Source organism: Ptiloglossa arizonensis, chromosome 8 (genome assembly GCF_051014685.1).
Source record: "Ptiloglossa arizonensis isolate GNS036 chromosome 8, iyPtiAriz1_principal, whole genome shotgun sequence".
In the NCBI taxonomy this organism is placed as follows: domain Eukaryota; kingdom Metazoa; phylum Arthropoda; class Insecta; order Hymenoptera; family Colletidae; genus Ptiloglossa; species Ptiloglossa arizonensis.
Window position 1 is genome coordinate 14,711,627 of NC_135055.1, and position 24,976 is coordinate 14,736,602.

The 24,976-nt window shown below is 40.4% G+C and overlaps 2 non-coding genes across 2 annotated transcripts; one reads left to right on the top strand and one right to left on the bottom strand.

The window, feature by feature from the left end:
- Window positions 1–18,950: 18,950 nt before the first annotated feature.
- Trnai-aau (transfer RNA isoleucine (anticodon AAU)) lies at window positions 18,951–19,024 on the top strand. Its single transcript has one exon. It is a non-coding gene; the product is annotated as a tRNA-Ile (tRNA).
- Window positions 19,025–19,438: 414 nt separating this feature from the next.
- On the bottom strand, window positions 19,439–19,511 carry Trnar-acg (transfer RNA arginine (anticodon ACG)). The gene has a single exon. It is a non-coding gene; the product is annotated as a tRNA-Arg (tRNA).
- Between the last annotated feature and the right edge of the window lie 5,465 nt (window positions 19,512–24,976).

Here is a 24,976-nt window from a genome sequence, read left to right on the forward strand (position 1 = left end):
AACTCAAGAGTGGAAGAATGTAACACCATTTTGATTGATAGCTTCTAGGTTAGAAGCTACACGAGCTAAAATTTTCTAAACAAAGTATCCCAAATACTGGCAATAATAACAAATTTATAACGACTCATCGTAATAGATAATTCATCCAGCTGCTAAGAATATTTACGACCAGTACTCTCGAGTGATTACAATACTACCGAAATTTACGTACACTATTTCTAACAGAAAACTAAATCGTACGAAAAGATGTTCGACAGCTTTCAATGAAAAGATCTTCTCAATAAATAATCACTCACCCAGCTTCTAAAAATATTTACGCCCGATACTCTCAAATGATTACAATACTATCAAAATTCACGTACACTATTTCTAACAGAAAACTGAATCGTACGGAACGATTTACGCCAAATATTTTCAGATGATTGTAATACCACCGAAATTTACGTACACTATTCCCGACAGAAAACCAAATCGTACGAAACGATGGTCGACAGCTTTCGATGGAAGGAAGATCGGTCGTCGTGCTCGCTACACAGTAGCGTGCATAAAAATCGCTGCATAGAAAGCAGGCTTAATTTGATCTTATCTAACGGTCGGCGAGGAAACGAAGAAACGAAACAAGGCGAGCGAGCGTGGCGGTTGGCCCGGCTATATAAATTACGTCCAGGACGTCGCCCAATGTAAATGCAATACAAATTGGACCGGGCCACTTATTATTATTCATTGGGGACATTTGTTAGCTTATCTGACGGCTCTCTGGCTCTCTTCTCTCTGCTTCTCGTTCCGCTTGACTTTTTCCGCGTTGCTCGTCCGCGCTGCATCCAGATTCGGTCGGTCGTCGTACCTTTGGTACGCGAGTTTTGTTGATTATTGCTTGTTAAACGGTCTCGTTAAAGAGAGCCAGGATGCATTTCAATCGCGTTCATTTGCAATCTCCGACGACGCACGAAATGAAACTTTGTAAGGCTTGCTCTCCGCGACCGTGTCGCTCGCTATCGGTGTTCGCTCGTATCTTCCGGTACGCGATAATAATTTATTAATGATCCAGGGGGCTCCTTTCCCGTACCGATGTATAATATCAGTTACTTGAACAAAATGGAATCGGTTCGTTCGCGAACCTCTTGGCAACACGCGTATCGAAACTCGATTACGGTTCTCAAACTTGCCACGATGTGTAATTATTTTCGTACGAGTACGCCTCGTGTGGAAAATTAACAACGAGAGACCTGTGTCGATTATTACAGATCTGAATTTTAATATTGTCCTTGGGTAAACCTAATGAGCAACCTTGAAACGACGTGTGGATAGCGGAAAGAATGTAATCGTTTTGATGTGTATACGGTTCGTGTGGAAAATTAACAACGAAAGACCTGTGTCGATTATTACAGATCTGAATTTTAATAGTGTCCTTGGGTAAACCTAATGAGCAACTTTGAAACAGACGTGTGGATAGCGGAAAGAATGTAATCGTTTTGATGCGTATACGGTTCGTGTGGAAAATTAACAACGAAAGACCTGTGTCGATTATTACAGATGTGAATTTTAATATCGTCCTTGGATAAACCTAAATAATACCTTTAAAACAGACGTATCGGTAGTAGATACAATGTGCAATTATTTTAACGTGTAAACGATTCGAGTTGAAAACTAACAACGAAAGACTTTATTGATTATTCAAGATATGAATTTTATTACGATCTTTGAGCAAACTTAAAGAACTCTAAAAAAAAAACTGCAATCTGTCATTGCCTATAAAAAGAAATATCAGATCACGTGTTTCTATTTTATACTTGAATCAAAAATACACTGCAAAATATGCCAAAAGGTCGATGACTTTGAAATTCTTGGCGCAAACAAAATTTCCCGTAATTCGTTATAATTGCAAGCAGTGCGAAGCCCAACGATGTGCAAAATCGGCGTGCCAAATTTTCACTGATAATAATAGTGGCGGGAAGGAAATACAGTTTACAACATCGAAACTGGGACACTCGATACAACGTTTCTGCGGATTTGACTCCGATGAAACTAGAATAGAAATTCGAACTCATCGACTCGAAAACAAATGGAGCGAACATAATCCTTTTGCTTTTGGTTGTCGGTGTCTCGAAAATATCGATTTTTAATGTTGTTCCCTCGTCGCGAAATTCTCTCAAATAACCACAGGACATTCAAATTGCAGTATCGTCCCCAAAGATTGCGGTGCCCCGGGCAATCGGAGATTGCGTCACTCGTTGTTCCTATTCTGTTTTAATAGAGTTAAAAAGTTCTCAGATTTTGATCGCTATAGCGTACAATATACTTGAAAAAACCTATGTTTATCATAAAATTACATTTTACGAATCACCTCGATTCCGTGGATATAATTAATATTTTAATTTACCACACGAATGATATTATTATTCTTAATATTATTATAAGAACATTATTCGATATTATTGTTACTACTATTGCAATAATATTGTTTAAAGAATATTTAGAATTACTTAAATACTTTAAAAAGAATTGTATGCCTCGGTTGGTACAATTACGTCTATGTACTTTTTATAAATTATGAAAGTAGTAATAAATGCAAAACGCGGAGCAAGCGCTCCAGTTTACCGAGGGCAGTATTGTTCAAATGTTTCCGCAGTAAAAAATTAAAAAAAAAAAAAAAACAAAAAAAAAGAAAAGAAAAACAAAAAGATACGGTCGCAGTTACCCACTTTTAAAATCCTCGAACCAACGATAATAAATATTCGAACGGACCAAAGAAGGGCTAGTGGAATCTCGGTTAACCGTACTTAAAATTCCAGAACGTGAACGCAAGAGGCGCGGTAACACGAGGCCTTGCAATTTTTCTTTCGATGAGATAATCATCGAGCGCGTTGGCCGGGAATTTCCATGAATTACAGTCGTCGGAAAATTTGATCACCAAGTGAACGAATAATGATTTTTTGCAAAATGCGTCCGGAAGTATTCGAAAATTTTCCACGATTATTTACCATTTCGATTCGCATCGTGCATGCCCGTTAAAAATACACTTTCGTATATTGTTGCACGAGACTTAAATCGTTAACGGATGGAAGACTTTCTGTTATCAGCCTGGGTTTAAAGGACGCTTTAATCTCAGGACTGAGTGGGGTCATTGCGGTTGTATTGTGAGACTTCGTGCGCTTCGAATTGCCAAATAGCTGGGTTAGGTCGATGTCATTGAATGAAGTTAATTACGCCTCTATAATCCGTGAACAAATGTAGAATTCCCTTCCCCCGTGAGAGTGACGCGACAATGCCGATTACAGGACAAATTGCATCCTCGTGCGATGCAACGTCTTAATTGTGACGGTGTGTGGCTCGATTGCGTTCGAAACGGAGAAATTGCGAAATTAAACGTTCCGATTCACGACTGGAAGAAGCAAATTCGTTCCAAGTGACTCGAGGGCGTGTTTGAGAAGGTTCGCAACGGTTTGAAGCAGCAATCGTTCGCTCGAGACAATAAGTACGGAATATTTTTTGTGAATTTAGAATTCTTCCATCGCGTGGATCGGTATTATTTTAATTTTGTCTTAGAAATCTAGAATATCGTATTAATTAGGTTAATTTTATCTTTCTATGAATGTAAAGTACCGTATTATCTAGCTTCGTATATAATTTTATAATTATACGATAGAATACTGGACTATTTTGCTTTTAAAGAAAATCATAGAATAGAAATAAAAAGTTTCCTTCACTGTTGAAACGTAAATTACACTGAAGTAGTATCAGTGATTGTAAGTAAATAAAATACGAAAAAGAACGTAAACATTGTTATACCGAATAAGTCCACGGAGATTGCGAAGAATTTTTATAATTTTCTACCGGCAAGCAATTATCCTAATAGTCACTTGGTAGAATAATAAGCTTTTTAACTCTCGATTCAAAGAACTTCCTCTCCAGAGTTGGACCTAATTACTACACTCGGTTGAGTTTTAAATGCATACGGTTGCAGAACTGCGACATATTTATTTTTCGTTTGTACAAATAGTAATTTTAACGACACGTTTCTCATCTCCCGTTACAATTATAATTTACGTCCCAGCCGATACATATCCCACTGTAACGAGTAAAATAATTTCGTTCAATATTATTTGCACCTTTCGAGAAAGCCACGTATTCGAGTATTAATCGGAAACGTTTACCGAGAAAATCTCCCAATTCTCGAAACAAATTCAACGTGCATTTACACAGAGTAAAGAACAGTGATCGCTGCAAACGTGACCCACATTCGCATTTATTTACTATTTCGATTCGCAAGAAATATTCGAATCCGTTCTATTTACCAATGTCCCGATCGAACACCGAAAATCTTCGATTCGTATCCTCGTTGAGTACCTCGAGACCCTCGAAGATCACCTAACGAGATTCATTTACGCGCCCACATCTCGATCAACAGCCCCTTTAATACAGTGGCCGATGATGCGATTCGAGTTTCTCAGAAACGGAGCGGAATAATTTCGTTTCTTTCGAAAGGAGTAGTAAAATTGATCCAGATTTACCCGTCTTTAATAACAGTGAACAGAAATTGAATGAAAAGTGTCATCCAATTAGTCGCATCCGGTCTGGGGTAGTAATTAAAGATGCAATTTACGTCGGTAATCTCCATTACACAGTTACAGAAAATTGTCCGGAGTTGTTTAATCTGTAGCGAACTGGTTTCCCTCGAGAACGATTAAAATGTTCCTCAGACTATCCGTGCATCATTTTGCCGTGGAATTTTCTTAATAATCCGCTCGTATAACCTATTAGCGCGGTGGTTAACCAACTTTATCAACGTGTCGTCCCTCAACCCCGAAAGAGAAGTAATCGATTCAAAATTTAGACGACTTTATCGATTTCGATCGATCGAGAGTAGTTTACTCGTTGGTTGCGAAACGTTTGGATAGAAAACCTCGCGTTAATAAACAAATTATATCTGCCAAGCTGTGTCGGACAAATAATATGATACGAAACGAAGAATCGAGCGAAAGCAAGTATTTCTATTATTCTCTTCGACTAAAATTTATCAAACACCATCAATTCTATGTATAACCTTTTCGGGGGTACCGACGCGCACAATTAGTTTCCTTGAGTTATTTTAGATACTGTAACTCCAATAAAATTACGAATAAATATTCATAGTATCAAATTTCTCAATAACACACACGTCGCAAGATTGATAGACATCGTGGTTGAAGTATTCTAATAAAAGTAACTTAACATACCTATTTCGAAGAACACCGTGCGGTGCACTGTTCCTAAATTTTCTCCTAATTCTATCACAATCGAGCAATAAAAATTCAACTGTCAATTCGATCTCACCGCCACCAATTTTCATCGTCGTAAGTTCATCGATCGAAAAAATAGTCGCACGTTACCTTCGAGAGGAAGAATCGATAACTATCCAGCCCTCTTTTCACAGTAAACTGTTCCTAGATTTTCTCGTAATTCCAATATAATCGAACGATAAAAATTCAACTCTCAATTCGATCTCACCGCGGTCGATTTTCATCGTCGATGGTTCATCGATCGCAAAAATAATCGCTCGTAAATATCGAGAGAAAGAATCGATAACTTTGCACATCCAGCACTCCCTCCTCTCGCTGTACACCCAATTAATTTCTGGGAGTGGTTTCCATTCGGTCGGATTTTTTCTTGAAAATTCACGATCGGATTAGCTCGATCCGTGCCAGTATCGACGAGCCGGTTACACGCGGAGCGAAGTTAATTACACGTGTAGATAGGCGCGCGGAACAAAGCGTGTTTTCTCCGTCGATCGGGCCAGATACACACGGCTCGCTCGAAAACCTCGAAACGACTCGTGGATGGAAGAAGTCACGGCACGCGTTTTGCGTACGGATCCCCTCGACCAGAAGCAATTTCCATGCATGGTCGAACTGAATAATTTCCGGTGGTCCGCTGCCCCGAATCTTTGCCCGTGCATGCTAAATGAGAGCGAGTGAGAGCCAAAACGGTGGAGGGGATTTACAAAGCCGGAAAGGCTCGGGATTTCGCGCACCACGGTATCGTTTAAAGGGTCGGAGTACACCGGTGAAAAATCGAACGAAATATACCGAAAACTGACACGTAAAACTAAAATAATAATATTAATTTACAACGGCTGGAAAAGCTTCCGAGTCACTCCGCGGGAGGTGATGTTCGAACCTGCGGGTAATCGGAGCACGAGGAAAATGTGCGTTACGTGTACTCGGAAATATTTTAACGCCTTTGTAATTTTGAAAAATGGGATTTTCGAGCCTGCGAGTAAAACGTTCATTCGATGGATCAACACTTTAAACGGTGTTTCTATTAGATGGAGAATAAAATGTACTGTGCACGATCCAGAAGGTGTCCTGTGATATTGTACAGAGGCTTGTTTCGGTTTATCTCACTTGGTGTCGATAGATTTTATTTACTTTCTTCGTCACTGGACTTAGCACGGATTGTTTTAGAATTACAATTTTAAGTCAATTGCAAATTGAAGTCGATCGAACGAAAGAGGTTTCGAATACGAACGAATACGAGATGTTACCAATATCGATATTTCTTCTCAAACTGTTTCGCCCACGATGATAAATATGTCTATGAAAAGGAATAACGAAACCTCGCGATGAAAATGTATCGTGGCTTTCTGGACGTTCTAATCCCCTCCGTGGGTGTTCGTAATTCGAGTATGCGAATTCGCGTGCACGAGGGTGAGAAACGGGCACACACCAGAATAAAACTGCAATGTTATTTACGAACAACGTTGCACTTTACGAATCGAGAATAGAACGATCCAACGTACGCGTATAGAATCGATCGGGAGCAAACCGGAACGGTCTGTTTCGATTAAACAGAGGAATGTAACTTCCTGGAATATTAAACAATTTCTAACTGCGGTTTGCTGACCAAATGGTACGTGCGCATTGGCGCGTTGACTTTGTCCCTTTCGCGTTGCACAGAGCGAGAGCAACGGTGAATTTTCGTTTATTATCGCTCGTTGGGTAGAATTGCATCGTATACTGTTGATAAAGCGATTTAGACCAGACAACGAGTGAAATCGTCGAGAAATTAACAATGCGTTTCGTCGCCTCCCATCCACTCGATGGGGGAAAATAAATATACATAGGGATCACTATTTAATACTATTTCGAACGAAATGAAAACAAGTTTACACAAAGATTTGGAAAAAGTAATAATTTTCAATTTTATCTAATCCTAAGTGAACACCGCATGGGATTAAATGTAATCAATGGGGGAGAAATAGGTATAATATAGGGGTCTTCATTTAATATTATTCCGAACGAAATGAAAGAAAGTTTGTACAAAGATTTGGAAAAATACTAATTCTCAATTTTAAGTAATTTTCAAATAATCGACTTGTTTTTTCATATCGTTATTTACGAACGTTTAAAAATCACTTTCACTCCTTTTTGTCAAAAACCCGATGGAATTTTGTCCGTATCGTTATTTACGGACGTTTAAAAATGACTTTCACTCCCTTGGATTGAAACGTGCACTTTTATATTTATCAATCGTTGATCGAACCAACGGTTTAAAATTACCCGGTGAGGATATTCGCATGGAACGATCCCGAAAGGATGTTCCGCGTCCTATTTATTTCGAAAAACGGCTGTTGGCGGATTAAGCGATCCATTATGCAAATCGCATCAAAACGAGGCGAATTCAGCACGGGAACGCAGCGAACCGTTTGATGTCTTTGCTTCAAAGCTGGAAAATCTCGCTCTCTAAACTTTTGCCTCGTTTCTTGGAAAGCATCGAACTATCGAACGATCGAAAGAGATCGTGGCCCTCGTGAGAGTGCATACCTTAATCGCATTATCCTTTCTAACGGAAGGTCCGTTCGAGCGGAGCCCTCTCTCCACCGTCTTTCACCCCCGATGTTATCTAAAGGGGAGCCTTCGCTAATTAAAGTAACCCGAACGTGCTACGCTTGCGCCTGGCTTGCATAATACACGCTCCGCGTACGAATTCTGCTCGCTGGAAGAAGAATCCGCGCCCGATAATTGGGATGTTTAATGAGTCGTTATCGGAACGGCCATAACGTGTCGCAAAAGCTTTCGAAATACAACCAATTGTCGTTTCACGGCCAGATGACATTCCCTCACAATTTATACGTTTATTGAAAAGTTGGAATCTTTGAAAGTATTTATATAACGGTGAAGAACATTTTTCAAGCAATTATAGTTCAAGGAAGATCTAATTTATTTCAAGTAAATATTTCGACCCTTAATTTGTACCCTTAGTACACGTAATGTGATTTTTCTAAAAATGTACAAGTCATTAAGTCAAAAAAGAAAGTGTGTACGAAATAAATTATGTTTCGACTGGATTTCATGTAACATCGATTTGTAACCAGCATTTGTTATTCCACTGGAAGATCACTTTTCAGTCAGTGAATTTTAATCGCTAGCTTGAAAAGTTCCAATAGTAATACCTCTTTTACGAAAAAGAACAAAAAGGAAGGAAATGCTTCATTATGGACATTCTTGAGATTCTTCGGATATAAGAATATTTTAATTAACTTCCTATTACCAGATATATTTCATTTTTCTTGGAATTTTATATTGCTTTTTTTTTTCTCCGAACGATAGAGGCAATAACTCTCTAACGTTAATTGACATATAATAAGTACATTTTAAAAATACAAAAATAACGTGGAAATATATTATTCGTAATGTTTCTATACAATTTTACCTCGTAAAATATTTTCTCGTTTAATATTACGTTGAAGTCGGATACGTTAAATAAATATTTATCGCGGGAAGAAAATGAACTGTCGAGAGTTAAAATTTTTCTAAATTCAACGTTCCATCGGTAGTATTAAAAATAATGCATTAAAATAACGACACGAATGACTTCACAGTTCGATCAATATCATTTAATGTTCGTATCTATTTCGTGGCGGTTTATTGTCGTTTTAACGTCTCTGTATTAAAGACACTGGCAAGATTTTGTTTCTTTTTAGAGTTCACCAGCGTCTCTCTTGCACGTATGAAACAAAGAAATATTTAAAACGAATGTTATCACATTTTACGAGCATTCCTTAAAGATGATTTCCCTCTGCTCTCTTGGGGGCCAGGTAATATTACTCCACCTGTCGTACGAAGGACCTCATCGCGACTGAAATACGAAAGAAAAATTTTGGCCACTACCTTTGAGGGCCCTGAAGGAACACTTTATAAGGGACACTCTGTGCAAGTTATTAGTTGCAGGCATATCGTGTTTGCATTCGTTCGCAGTGCTTCTTTTTTTTTTTTCTTTTACTTTTCTCAACAGACAAATTCATAAATGTTCCTTAAATATTCTTTGGGTTACTCTTCCATCTGTCATTCTAGTTCTGATTTGCTAAAAAATTATACTCGTCGTCCAACTCGTCGAGAAAATATATTGTCAACAATTATTGAACAATTTAATGCGTCGGTTACTGATTTTGAGAACAAAGTAACGGTTGTAGTGGGAAATGATTATGATTATTTTTCGATCGTTTTAAATATTATTAATCATTGTCAGTAATTTTGTCGATTTAATTTTAAGACACTTGGCTAATTTTAACCAAGAGGAACACCGTGTAAATAAAAACTGTACCCGAATCTACCCAAACATGACTCTAATAATTGTTACATGAGTGTAAATATTACAATTTGATCCAGATTAAAATAAGATTTCTGTCGAAATTCAGCAGTAAAAGTGACACAAGAGTAAACATGCTTGAAACTACTGGAGACTGGAGGGTTCTCCTACTCCTCGTTGATTCGAATACGACGAGAGAACTATTATAGTTACTCCGAGTCAAATCTCCTGGTATTGGTGAATACTAAGGGATAGACACTTCAATAGTTCACGATCTTGAACCGATAGGATTATAGACGAAAGCTTTGGTGCCCAAGGGCAGGAAACTCACCCTCGTAATATGGAAAGGGATCAAAGTAAGGTGCCTTGACGATCCACCTACTGTCAAAATTAGGTATCTGATATCTTCGAATGACTATCAAAGCCTAGAAAACATTCGAGACTCTACCAGTTGGCACAACTCTGTAATAAAATGAATTTTTCATCCATATTCCTACTTGAATATACTCGAAACTCCAGATGTTGGACAAACTTCTACCAACCATTTTGTTAACGAAATTCTAGGACACTCGATTATTTTCGACCGACGAATAGTGTTCCAAATAAAAGTTTCCAATGCCTGTTCCAACGTGAGAACACCGAAAATGTACACACCGCACCATTATCAAGGATTAGAGGGAAATATCTCGATGATCGGCTCGCTGTCAAAATCAGGTAGCCAATATCCGCGGATGACTATCAAAGTACCAAAAACGAATCAGTATACCGCAAGGTAGCTGAAACTCTCGATGTTCGCTCAAAGAACCAATCTCGTGGCGGAAAATCAACCCCGCGAGTGACACATCCTCACCCCGGTTGCAATCTCCTCAAAAACTCAAACATGCCCGCGGGAGCCAACTTCCCGTAAAAAGAACCGTAACTTTTAATTGCAAAATCCCCGGGCGCGAAACTTCTTCCCTCGAACTTGCCGCAACCCTTTCGCATTCAAATTTGCCGGGATGCGTTGGCGCGAGGGGGGTGTGGGAGAGGGGGGTGGGGGGCAACTTTCTAGACGTTTTCCCCACTGACGGCGGAGAGGAAGTCGGCGCACGAGACAGAGAGAGACAGACAGACACACAGAAATAGAGAGAGAGAGAGAGAGAGAGAGAGAGAGAGAGAGAGCACAACGGACCCCTCGAACTTCGATTAAATCGGGGAATCGAGTCGAAATCGTGGCGAGACGGATCGAGGAGACGACCGTAATTGGCCCTCCTCGCTCTCTTGTGCCGTCGATCCTCGGCTCCCTTGGCCCTTCACGTGGCCCGACGAGTCGTTAATCTTCCCCGAGATATACTTGATCATTGCACGCCTCACTACGTCTTCGTTTACGTCGAAAGGGATCGAGTGCCGACAATTTCCCGTTTCCACTCTGCCATTTCTGCGTTCCGCGCGCCCTTAAGGAGCAAAGAATGCCCGAGAGGGGTTCGACGAGACAGAGAGAACCGCGACCGAGCGGCGGGGAGACGAACGGGGGAACAGGAAGGTGAAAAGAAAGTGTGAGAGAGAGAGAGAGAGAGAGACCGATCAAGCTTCTTCTTATTCTTTGAACTGGCTGCGTGCGATGCGAGAGAAGCCAGAGAGAGAAAGATTTCTACGGTTGGTAGGGGAAGTGGTATGGGGGGATTAGCAATCTATTCGCTAGGTGGATTCGCAGCCTGGAAATCTGGATTTCGAACGACGTACTCACGGGCTCCTTAACGACCGGTTGCTTTCAATTTAGGATTCTTTTAATGGAACGAGACTTCCTTTCGAGCGGGAAGGTTCATGGCTCTGTTCCGTGCGCCCCGCGGACGGGTATTCGATTCACGCGGCCTGTGGCGACGCCATTGGGCTCACCGGGCGCGCACGCTCTCTCCTCTCTCGTTATTGGTGTTTCGTTGCGTGCGGCGTTGATACTTGCGCGATACGTTCTACGCTTCTATTTTTTTTTTTTTTTTTTTTTTTTTTTTAAGTCGATGTTCGTTTCTTTTCTGTACGTTGTTTTTACAAGTATTGAATTGTTCGGAAAGTGATTTCGTTTTCCAAAATGGAGAATATACAATTTGATAAAATGTTTGTACACTCTGAAAGAATCGTGTTCCATTTTCACCAAAAAGAAACGAAACGACTTTAAAGTGATTCCCTCCTTCTTAATCGTTTCTCTTGATAGCGTTACGATCGGTGGATGTAGCGTTTAGAGAGAACACAAAGTGACTCTCTCCTCCTCGATCGTTTTTCTTAATAGTATCGTAATGACAAATTTGCTTACCGGGTTCCTCCGCGCTGCGTTAAGCACGTAACGAAGTCTAGGTGGCGCTAGAGGATACCGTTGCCTGTTAATATACGCATGTTCTGATATTGTTCCGAAACGGTGGAGGAGTTTTAGCTGTTCCATTATCGTGAACACGTAATCCCGTAAAGACTAACCTATTCTCCGCGGAACGATGTCGGCGCAGTCGGAACTTCAGATTCCGGACTCGCTATCAGCCCATGAAAACGAAGTAGTTTCGAAACGATCTCGAAGCCACGCTCGCGCCTCGCGAACCCATTATGTATACTAATTTTATGGAACACAGGGTGCTCGACTCGGCGAAATTCGATGTTTACCGTTAGGCGTTACACCGTGATGCGGAGTCGCGTGCTACGGCAAGTGCCGTTTAATGAAAACTCGAGCTGCTTCGCGATGACGTTCAATTGGTGGAACGTAAACCGACCGATAATATTTCAATCAACGAGAATTATTAAGATCGAACGAGTGGTTCCTCCGTACGAGACACAATGTACAACGTAGGAGTATCAGAGGTACAATTAACACGATTAAAAAAGAAACCATTTTGAGGATGATTTTATATACGTAACGCGAAATGGTAAATTGGAACGATTCGAATATTATGTTGCAGATTGTAGGAAAAATGGAAGAGTAACCGTGAGCAATGTCTAATATTCGAATACTTAAATTTGTAAATCATTAAATGTTTCGAAATTAGTTTCGTGGTAAAAGGTGTAAAAAATGTCAGAATTGGGGATTCAAAGATGGTAAGTGGTATGGAATATCAAGGGAATTTGTAGAGTAAATTTAGATTTTGAAATTAAAAATGAATTCATCCATGTGTAGTAATTAGTGGATGTAGTGTTTGATAATAAATTAACCCTCTCAAAACATACAACTATTTGTCGGGTGGTCTACCAAAAATTCAAACACCAAACTATTTTATCTTCAATTGTGGACCATAAACTTCAACTTGAAATTGTTACCATTAATTTACCCCACACTTTAGGATGTTTGTAGCCCTTACCATAGAATTTTCTTACCCAGTAAGAAAATCTTTTTTCACTAGAATTTTCTAACACCAAAATTTCTTCACTAGAATTTTCCAGCACCAAAATTTTTTCTCCAGAATTTTCCAACACCAAAATTTGTTCACCAGATTAATCGATACAACTCTCGTCTCGTCCACAATTGACGAAAAGAGTTCGCCATGGAAACGAAGTAATCCGCAGAATCGGCTTGGAACAAGTGTTCAATCATCGAAGACAACTGTATCTACGACTGCTCCTTCGTTGAAACCGTCCGAAACAAATATTGCCCAAGCCACCGTGCAATCGTTTCCATTTTGTCACCGGGCCAACCCTTGTCCCGTTCGTTACTTTTTTAAAATACTCGTCCGCGATTCGAACACGCTTTAATCGACTCGCGCCATTAATCGCGTTGCTCTTAATCCAATCTCTAATTGCCACCAACGAATTCGACACTTCCCCGATTGCACCGAACGTTACAGACACGCGATAAGAAATCGGACACCATCCGGAGGAGAGTCGTACAGCGGGCGCACTAAATTAGAAACACTCACCGACGACCTTTCGCAATTTTATCAGTCGACGAGACGTTTATCTGGAAAGACTCGTATCCTCCCCCCTTGGCTCCCTCCCCGTCATTACTCGTCCGTTGGCTCCCTAACGAGCTTCTCTTCCTCCGCGCGGCCAAGACTCGAAAAATCCTTCGTCACGATGGAACTCGAGGAAGACGAGCCGAGGAAAGAAGAAGAAGAGGAAGAAGAAGAAGAAGCAGAGAGAAAATGAGTAGAAAGAGCGAGAGAAATCTACCAAAAAAAAGAAAAAGAAAAGAGAAAAAAAAATGGGGAAAAAAGTAGAAAAATTGAAGTGGACCGAAGGGTGAGAGGAGGGAGAGAATGAAAGGAACGATCTCCTCCGCGCGTCGAAGCACTCGAACGAAAGAGGCTCGCGCGAAAGGCACTTAGAGCCGCTGATATTAGCATATAAACTAGAAAATGTTTTATCGCGCCTCCGCGAGACCCTCTCGGGGACGACACGGTCTTTCGGCGCGCGGCGAAATATTTATTGGCCCTTAACGATCATTAGGCAAGCCCGAAAACAAATGGGCGCTCGTTCCACGCGCGAAATCCCCCTTTGATAGCGGCCAGGCGGTTCCGTTCGTTTCTTCGTTGCACTGGGGTATGTCCTACAGGTGCGTTTCAGGCTTTCGTCGATACTCCGTGGCTTTTAATTTTTTTTTTTTCTTTCCGGAGGGTTACGTTCCTTTTTTTTTTCTTTTTTTTTTTCGTTTGCCCGTCTTCTTCCGGTCGACACATTTGTTAGCGTCGAGCGCGGTCAGATTTTACGGACTCGCGCGTTTCAATCGATGGAACGAATTGCCCCGATAAACGAAACGGAGATTCGAGCGATTTTAATTGCGCTTTCGGCTTCTGGGAACACCGACGTGGTATTTGTCGCGCGATTTGTTCCTCGTGAGACGAGCGCTCGAGAAACGGTACTCGCGTTTCGAATTCACTGTTCGTTTCTGCGTTCAATTTGTGTTCGAACGAATTCATCGAATGTCCGATGCGCTTGTTCACTCCACTGCACAGTTCGACGTGTGTTGTAATTTAAATCGTAAAGTCAAATATCAAACACGACAAAGACAATTAGTGTGACCATCATTCAAAGATTTGAAGAAACTTATTTGCTGGTTTATAGGAAAATATCTTTATGCAAATTTTTATGTGGTTAAAGTGTCACCAAAATGTGAACAAATGTTCGAATAATTTTCTCGTTGATCAAACTGGTACGTTGATTTGTTACAACGTGTGGAAATAAAAGTTTGCCAAGTAATATGTACCCCTATTTGTTAAAGTTACGTGTAAATTGGTGTTCACTTTCCACGCGGTTGTATACCCTCTGTATCTCCAGAAATTGAAATCCGTGCGTTTGAATGAATTGGCCGCTCAAGGTCACCGAGTGACTACCCCCACCATAGCGTTCGGTCCCCCCATTGATGCGTGACGAGTCTTTTCGTGCGTATCTACAGGCAGAGGCTCTCTGAAGTGACCTTGGGCAGTCAATCAACTTCAATTGGACCATAATTCGCGCCAGAAATCTATCAAGTGAATTTTAAGCTCTATTGTACGTCGTATTGTCGCGAGCAACTCTCACCGAATTCTTATGTTCTAATTTTGGGTTTACGTCCAACAGGTTTATCGGTTACTTTTTATTTTCTCTCGTTGGTAAGTTATTTCGAATGTACGCGACAACGGAGACTTGATTGAAAACGATTCGTCGTTGTAATTGGATTTCCTTTTTACGTTCTGAGATCGGTTAAGATCGATATCGAGTATTTCGCGTTGTTTTTACGGACACAGCGTAAAATTTCTATTAAGGTTTTTCCCGAGTTACGGGCGGCATAAAGTTTCGACGTTACGATGTAAAAACCGTCGATGCGCAAAGTTTTCGTTGTATTAATAATTTTGTCTCGGACGACCCGATAGATATCTAAATATGCACAGAGATCCACTACGGAGAAGTTAAACGCTTGCGTGAATAAAAATTAAAGATGAACAATTTTTTACGCGTTACTCGTTGAATGAAAATTACAATTACGAGCATAGAATGGAATATTTCACGATGAACTAATTAAAGTGCGAGTGTCGAGAGTCTATAATTATTTTTCGTACGTAATTCTAAAGAAGTGGTTGTATTTAATTACACATGGGATCGTTTACTCTTCAGTGATAAAAAATATGTCCAAACGATCGAGGTTAGGTTTTAAAACGTAGAATATTAATTATTCAGTTTCCGTGAGAGTAATTTCGCGGATTGTTTACAGTTTACGGATTACGTTCCGCTGGAAATTAAGAGCGAGTGCCATAGTTATTACCCCCATCGAGATAAACAAGGACGTAGCGATCGTTTACATTTTTTTTTTTATCGCGAAAACGCAAATTTTTTATTCAACCCCTTGCCACAGTTAGCGTTACTTTCGCGGCACAATGTAGAATTATAAACTAAACCGGGGAAGCGGAATCATAATTCACGAACAAGCGGCGCATCGTGCAAAGAGCGCCGCAAAAAACTGGTTCTTTTGTGAGAAACGCGTATATCTGTTCGCATAAATCTGTCGCCTAAGTGGAGTCTCTTATTTCAGTGTACGTTGTTCATACGCCACCATGCTTGTGTCACGGCTACGCAAATAAACTTCAAGCTCTTACAGGGGAGCGGGAAGGGAGGAATTATTTTCTACAACCATTCCCCGGGGTACGTTTAATCCGCGTATCGTCATTTGCGATAATTGAAGAGTCGGTATCCTCGCCAAACATCTTCTTTCTCTTTTTCTCTCGCCCCCGGAGTAACAAATAAAAGACAACGTTGGTAAATTATCATACGAGAGAACGCTAATCTGCGGAGCAATTAAATTACGCGAAATAAAATTTTTACGAGACGTTCCGGGCTATAAATATTTTTAAAGAACTACACAATCGTTACGTTAATTACTGCAGTTTAATTTACTTTTGCAATTTTTTGCCACGAATACTATTTAGTGTAATACGCAATTTTTTCCATTCACTCTATGTAATTAATAACCAAGTATGTATACAGTTTTTTGTATCGTTTTTCTTCCAGAAAAATTGTTTCAATGGTCAATGTTAATTTTCTAAAAATTAAAACAAATCAAACGTTCAATTCTCCGATCGATACGATTCGTATCGCGATTTGTTTCGCAACTAAGATCCCAATACTCGCGCGAAAATTACAAAAATGCGAAGTATAAAATAATTGTAACTCGGTACAAAATGGTCACACGTTTGTACGAAATTTTTCTTTCGTTTTTTGTGTCCCCGATCCACCATTGAAGCTGGTTCCACGTATTACGATACACCTTATACATTTCCAGCAGCCGTACACTCTCGTGTAATCGTCTGTTTCCAACGATCTGCCTTTGTCCCAAACGGAAGCACCGGTTGCTAAGTGACCATCCCCTCCACTTATCAACACAATGTAACGAAGCTCGCGTGCAAGTATCGAAGTTCCCTCGTACTTCGCCCGGGCAATCCAGGCATTGTACGCCCAAACAATCTTCGCGTAACAATTGGCGTGGTTGACCAAGAACTCCCTGGCAATTGGTACCCTTGGAAACTCGCCACGATGGCGAGCTACGGGATCCTAAGTTGCTCGAAACGAACGAAACGGTTTCGGTAACAACGTGTCTCGTGTCATCTCATCGTTAACCCTCGCTCGATGGTGCTTGGGTCCGTTTAGACCCGTCACTACAATAAACCAGTGTAGGATCGAGCATGTTTTATTCGAAACAAGATAAACAGTCGTCTGAAATAAATAGATTATTTCGAATACCTTGTCAGTTTCATTTTAGAAATGACGTTCAAAACTAACCTTATTTTGTGTTCAGTTCAAAGAAATTATTTGAGAATAATGTTTTGTTTCGATTAATTCACTTCAATAAAATAATGAATAATTGTTATACATTGTTAAAGAAGGAAGCACATATGGTAAAAAATAACACGTAGCTAAATGAGATGATATATTGTCTTATCAATTATTATTGAAGTAATTTATTTAGACAATACTCAAACCTGCATCAGTAGTATTCATTTTATGATACGTAAAACACGCATTGCCTGTATTATTCTAACGTAGAATAATAAATATTGAATATTCAACTTTCATATTTTCCTAGTTATTAGATACACCTTACTCTTTTAAAAACTCATAAGAAAAAATAAATAGACAATCGCGGTGAATATTTACATCTTTTCTAAAATCGTAAGTAGAAATATCTTGGCGTGGGTCCGAACGGACCCAAGCACTGCCTTACGCGCGGAGAATCATTCTCCAAGGGTTGACCCGAAATGCATGCCACGTATTTTTCACGTATTAAGAATACGTACATACCGAACGTGGAAAAAAATAATCGAGCGTCAGTCGATAGGGTTAAAAGACGACACGGTGTAACGCCACGTGACTCCGAAAGACGTCAGAGAGATCAGCGCGTCACATTGGCGACGTGGCCGCGTGGAAACGTTGGTCATCCGCTGGCGTGTCGCCAGCCATCTCGCGGCGTATTTTCAGGATGGTAACATAAAGCCGAAGATTTATAGCGGCGATGCGACCCGTTCGGCCGAATGTATGTTTTTCGACGCGGCCAAGACCGCCTTCGGGGCCCCTGCGTACCACCGAGTCCAGAGATCGGCCATAAAATTCTGATCTACGGCTTGCACCTACCGAGAGACTTTTCGCTTACCTGTCATTTCTGCCAGCAGGAAAGTTTCGGCGCGCGAAAGGCCCTAGCGAAGTCACGATACGATTGTGCCTCGGTGTATTGTGGATTCACCTCGTCGAGCATCCTGGCTGCGCAGAGCCTTTGTGCGCAGCGTCTTGTCTTCGAGTCATTAACAGGGGGATCCCATTGGGAGTTGTTTCTAGAACGATCTTTGACGTATAATATTTTGTTTAATTATCCATCGATCGTCTCGAAACTTTGCACACCGGACGTTTCCGATGTGATTTATTATGGCGAAAAATTTGATCGAGATTCGAGAATATTTGGGTGAAATAATGAAGGTATAACTGTACTTGGTTTGACTCGTTGAGTAGGTGCTCAATGTCTGTGAAATGTACGATGAAAAGGTATGTATACGAGATATAATGCAAGTGGTATGTTTGTGGAAAGTTAATACCAAATACGGTGATTGAAATATGTTCGAAAAGAACTATAATTCGTAATTTGGAATTCGTTGAATTGTAAAACTTCGTATCTGGTGTAATTGCGAGCTCCGTGTAAATTTTATAATTAAATGCAAGATGAAACTATTATACATTTCACTCGTTGACGGTAGAAAAATTATTTTGCGAGAATAATTCGCCGAGTAAACGGATTTTGTATAAGTATTCAATGTATAGCTACAAATTTTTCGTATTCGTTACTTATGAATTCTTCGTACAGTTACAAATATTGAACACTATAAAATATTTTAACAATTGTAAATTTTTCACTTCGAAAAGAATTTTCGTCGTTACTCTGGTTCTTCTGTATAAAGTTGGCAGCATTTTCCAATGGCCCATTAGCTCAGTTGGTTAGAGCGTCGTGCTAATAACGCGAAGGTCGCGGGTTCGACCCCCCCATGGGCCAGTCACTTCTTTTTTTTAGCGCTAAATATTTTTTACAAGTACATAATAAATTATAAATACCTGCTGTGATACATTTTATAATATATTTTTTTTAATTCTCACTTCGAAACGTTCATAAGTTCCGTAAGAACTGACCCGTGCATTTGCGCGAGCGAACTAGATAATACTTTCTCCGTTGTTTAAACAAAATCTATCATTCCATGTAGGTATTAAATGAACATTCAATAATATACAACCTTATAAATTTTAATCCTTTCATTGCCTATATTATTAAGAAGTAGTGAATTTAGTTTTATTCGGATATCGTTTAAATTAATTTGTGTATATTTAATAGAAGCGAATTAATAAAAAAAATTCTTAAAGAAACACGTTTGCCAAAGTTCGGAAAAATTTTTAAAAGTAAAAAAAAGAATTTCGATCCTGCCAGGATTCGAACCTGGAATCTTCTGATCCGTAGTCAGACGCGTTATCCGTTGCGCCACAGGACCTTGTACTTTTCGCTTTCATAGTTTCCAACTTCGTGATTCCAATTCCTCGCGAAATATATCGTTAATGCGAAACTTTCTTGGAACATTTCGCGTTAAAGATCCGAAAATAGCACTCGGTAAACTGTAAAACAAGCATAACAACCCAGTACTTTCTATCTCTCGGAATATTTAACGACCTCCATGAAATTTAACCGCCTCGAGTGTAACGTTTCTGTGGAAAGTGTTCGATGAAACTCGCATTTCTTAGATTGTTAACTCCACACGAATAGCCGGATTAAACATTCTAGCGAATCGATCTTGAAAGTTTTCTGGACGCGTGTGCCTAGGATTCGTAATGCTCTTGAATTTCATTATTGATTACAAATAATAAGAAAAGACCCTTGATACAGTTAACGATCCTACTGCGAGTAAAAAAATATTGCAAAATCGATATTTTCCAACCCACCATGAAGAATTAAAATAACTCAAATTTTAGGGGAGGACTCTTAACATTCCACTCTATGACTAAACATTTAATTAATCTATTTTTTGATTTCTCTCCTTTCGTATTATTTTCCTCGCAAATAAATATCCAATCAACCCACTCTTCAGTTTCCATAATTTTATATAATTTTCCCTCTAGTTAAATACACTAATTTAAATACATTAATTTATTCTCTACTTTCAATCATTTTCTACTATTCCACACGTTTAATAACCGTACCTCGAGGACTCGATCGTTGAACGTACGACAACAGAGGGACGTATTTTTATCCCCGTAAAAATACTGAATCCCTTTCGAGGTAACTCCACGCGCGTTGATCGTTAAAATCAGCGGGGAGACCGATACAAGAACGTCGCTCGAAAACTTCGGCGGCGTTAACGCACTCGCGCCACGGCGGCTCAATTAGCCGGAATTCCACGAACGGGGTAACGAGTAATTGGGTATTTACGAGCTTCGCGATTCCCAGGGACCACCCGGCGCGAATATTACACTTAAAAGCTGTCGTCGATGAAACGGGCTACTCCACTGGCCCTTTCACGAGCCCGTTTCCATCTCCTTTTCCCAGTTTCCCCGGCTGGCACGCGGCCGGTCATCGACGTCGCGATCGGGTGCCGTGGAATATTTTAAGGTTCATTAAAAGTGCAATAATGAAGTCTCAGCCGGCCCCTCGAATAACTTCCGGCTGGCTCGTCGTTCAAACGGTTCCGTTCCCTCTTTTTCCACTTCCAGTTCCTTTCCAGCCAGCTCCCCTGGCCCGTACTTTCCGCCATTTCCCCCCTCCGCGTGCTCGAAACTTTATCCGCAAAGTCTTTCGGCCCTAGACGACCGGGCGAAATTAAAGCCAAAGTTTTCGTGGAAAAAAATCGCGAGCCCGTCTGCCAAGTGGTCCTTCCCTTCTTACTTCCGACGAAAATTTCCGGGGAGGGGGTGGTTCGACGGAAACTCGTGCAGAAAATAAGCTTCTTGGGGACTGGATGATCTTGGCGAACGTGGACTACATTTTTCGAAGAATATTTCTCATCTTTTTCTACCGTTTTAAGGTGAGATCTTTGCAATCATTTCTCCGAGTATCGTATCCTCTTTTTCTTTTAACGTTTCGACCACTGTGCTTTGGTTTGTTTTTTGCTCGAAGTATCTTCGTTTTGTATATCTTGTTCGAAATGCTTGGGTTTCACGTCTGTTTTATTTGGAACGATTGCATTGTATTTATTGCCAGAGAAGGTTACAGCGGAAATTTTTGTCGAAACATTTTTAAGAATATTGAAAACTGAAATTTAGAGAAAGTTGTTTAAAAGTATTATTAATTAAGAAACTGGGGTCGAGTTCTAGATCAATTGCTCTATGTGAATGTTACGACGTTACATCGTTTAATTATGAATAACGCGTCACGAGCAAGTTAAACGCGATACACGTTATAAGTCGTTTAGCGGACCTTACCTCAATCGTAAGAGCACATGCGTACATTGGATCTCCAAACTCGACTATGTAAGCCATGGATGAAAAAATCGTACCCTCGTGTATATATTATTCGACCCTGCATTCTAACAAACATTTGTGTACTCAACGAGCGTTTATTCGACAGAACGTTTTTGACCCCAATAATGAATCTTCCTCGATAAATTCTCTCAGTTCACAAACGTACAATAATTAAATACAATTGAATCTGTAACATTGTTCCACAACATTAGAACAATTCTGAAGAACTCAATAATTATGCAAAATCGTCCACAAATCAACCAAGTTAAATTCTACAAGTTACTAATCGACTAAAAATAAATAATTGTTTCCCCGAATAAAAGTTTCAAAGTATATGATAATTCCGCAGAACCCGATAAATGCGAGAAATCACCTGTAAATTAACCAAGTTCAATTCCACAAGTCGCTGAACGTACAACAATGAAACAAAAACGAATAACTTCCCTGTTAATTTCTACTTATTTCCCCGAAGCAAAATGTCAAAGATTTCGAAATCAGAGGTGACCAACATCTGAAATAATTTGAAACGATACGGTACCTGCAGCAAGAAATCACCCGCGCGTTAAATTCCGATCGATGCGTTACGATCGCGAAACGATCTTCGCGCGTACGTTGAAACACGGCATTAAAACACCGTGCAGAGCGGCTAATAACGAGGTCAATCGATCATCCTCCTTCCGTCTAGGCGTACAATCGCCCCGAAACAGATTCTCGATCCGACTCGGACCCGCCGGTCCAATTAGAGGCTAGGAAAAGCAGCCGTGCGATAAGCCGTGGCAGGAATCAAGCCGAATCGAGGACGGTGTATCGATTTCGATGCACGTCCGCGGCCGCGAGAGGGGCGGTGAAACCGTAGAGGGGGGGTAGGGACCGCGGCGGCAAAACGCGCGGCTGCGGCCCGTAACCCCATTAAACTTTTACGATTTAAGTTTCCGGCGACGTCGGGGCGGCAGCTCCTCGGCTACCGTAACGTCCCGATACCGGTGCCGCGCGCGAATACGTCGATCTCGCCCCGAATAAAAACAACCCCGTGTCCCCGACGTGTCCGCTTCGTGGTACGGTGGACCGAGAACGATGAAGCCGCGGCGGCAGTCACGCGTTCGACGTTATTCGTGTCGTGGATCTTAAAGCCGCTCGAGCTCGGAGAACACGGTGAACTCGTGACGGAACAGCCTGCACGGAGACTCGGGATCGACAAACCTTTCCTTATTAACTCTTTCGGACACTACGGCTTAAGAAATCTCTCACCTTTTCAACACTGGGACCGACAAAGGGGTCATCGAGACTCGTTTCGAATTTCTTTTTCAAAATTACGAGATTATCAACGGTGTCTTCATCTACAATATTCGTGGACAGTTAAGTTATCGAGTAATAAATTATCGAAATAGACAATTGACGATACTCGTAAATTTTGCATCGGATCTTGTCGGTAAAAAGTGAAGAATAGCACGGTTACTCGGGTCGACAAACCTTTTTTTATTAACTCTTTGGGACACTATGGTTTATGAAATTTCTCATTTTTTCAATACTGGAACTGACAAAGGGGTCAACGAGACTCGTTTCGAATTTCTTTCTCAAAATTACGAGATTATCAACTACAATATTCGTGGACAGTTGAGTCATCGAGTAATAAATTATCGAAATAGGTAATTGACGATACTTGTAAATTTTGCATCGGATCTTGTCGCAGAGACGGCAGAAAGTGAAAAATAGCACGGAGAAATTCCCAATAATAAAGTTTGACGTTATCAAACTACTTAACAAGTTTGCGGATATTAAGTTTGAAATAAAATTAGGGAAAAATTAGAAAGTCATGAATATCATTTTCGAGGTGTAATAAAATTTTTGTACCGTACTCTTGGAGAGAAGTTAAATTAAACAATCTAGCGAGCTCCTGGGGGTTTCTCCTGTGTAAGGGGGATGATCGCAATGAAAGTTGGTAAACACATACCTCGTGCGATACAGTTGAATGAGAAATACGTATACTATTGTATTTTCTCGAAACAGTGGCTTGTTTTCGGTTCGAGTCACGATGAGTAAAATAAATGTCTCTTAACGAGGCAGTTTTTTAAACTGGATGGACGCGACCCCTAGGGGACATTCTACTCTCCAATATGGATAACATAATCACTCCTTCGTATCGACACATCGATCTAGCAATATATTTTTTTTGTACGGTTTCAAACCTAGAAATTTCTCCGGAAATTTTCTCTTTCTTTCACGAAAGCACTTTTTTTTTTCTTTTTAAAGGGTTGCAGAAACGTAAATTTTCTTCTCTTCGGGGAGTTTGTGAAAAGTTTTAAAACCGTTGTCAATCTACAAACAAAATTCATAAAAAATTGATTAAAATCATTCCGTTCGAGTGAAACACCATGAAGTCAAAATTTGTTAAATTGAGAAAACGAGGGACCACTTTGATCGGAGCACCGGTCGCTACGAAGCAAACACTTATCGTTAATTATTGATAATCGAGAGTCGTGCCTCTGCTGCTGCAAACCGAGAGCATTACGACCAACGTTAATTCTGTCTTCTCGCGGGCAAATAAGCGACGTGGTTGCTCTCTACGCGCATGAATGAATCATTTAAACGCTCGCAGCTTTCGACGCGAGTGTCATCGAAGCCCTATGGCAACTTCGTCGTTGTTTGTCGATTCTTCGCGCCTCTTGGGCCTCTTCCATAATTTAGCCACCGACACGAAATCGTAGTTTCGCTTGTGCTCGGCTTATACAGTTCGGAGTTTACGGTGGGGGTGGCCTGTGAAGCTTTCGCGAGCTGAGGAACCATCGTCAGGGGGAACACGTCGATTCAAATTTTCCCCGAATGAGTACTCTCGAAATTGCAATTGAAAATCAAACAGAGACGAAGGAACGAAGTGGAACATTTTTCTTTTTTGTAACCTTTCGAACATTATATTACTATTTCGAACATATTCTACGAATAAATACATGGAATAATAAGAGTATATGATACTATATCGTAAGATGGATGCAAATTAATATTATATTTAACGATAAACCCGAAACTCGTGAAACTACATAGTCTGAGTGAAAACAAAGAAAGAAGAGGAAGAAAAGAAAAGACAATCGTAGAATAAATATATTAGATATTCTTGATCCGATCGTAATTAATTTCACTGAATATTCACTGGCTTGTAAGGATTTCGTTTCAAAAATAGGAACACAAACGCCAAATAACGAACTTGAAAATCGTTGCACTCTTAGGAGGAAATACAATTATTAATTAAGCGCATAGCGACGGATGTTTTCGTTTTAAGAATACAAAATGGGATCGAATCCGACCAAAAAAGTAATGCGCGCGCGCGCGCGCAACATTGTTACGATTTTAATCGAAACATCGTAAAGGTTCTGGTGCCCCGTTTAAACAAATAAATTCCTTCCGTCCTGCAATGGTTTCTCAATTTTTCCCCGGGGTTTTCCTTGGGCGCCGGAACGAGATTTTCTTTCCGAAACCGCTATTACTGTTCGCTTTAACGTCAATATTTACC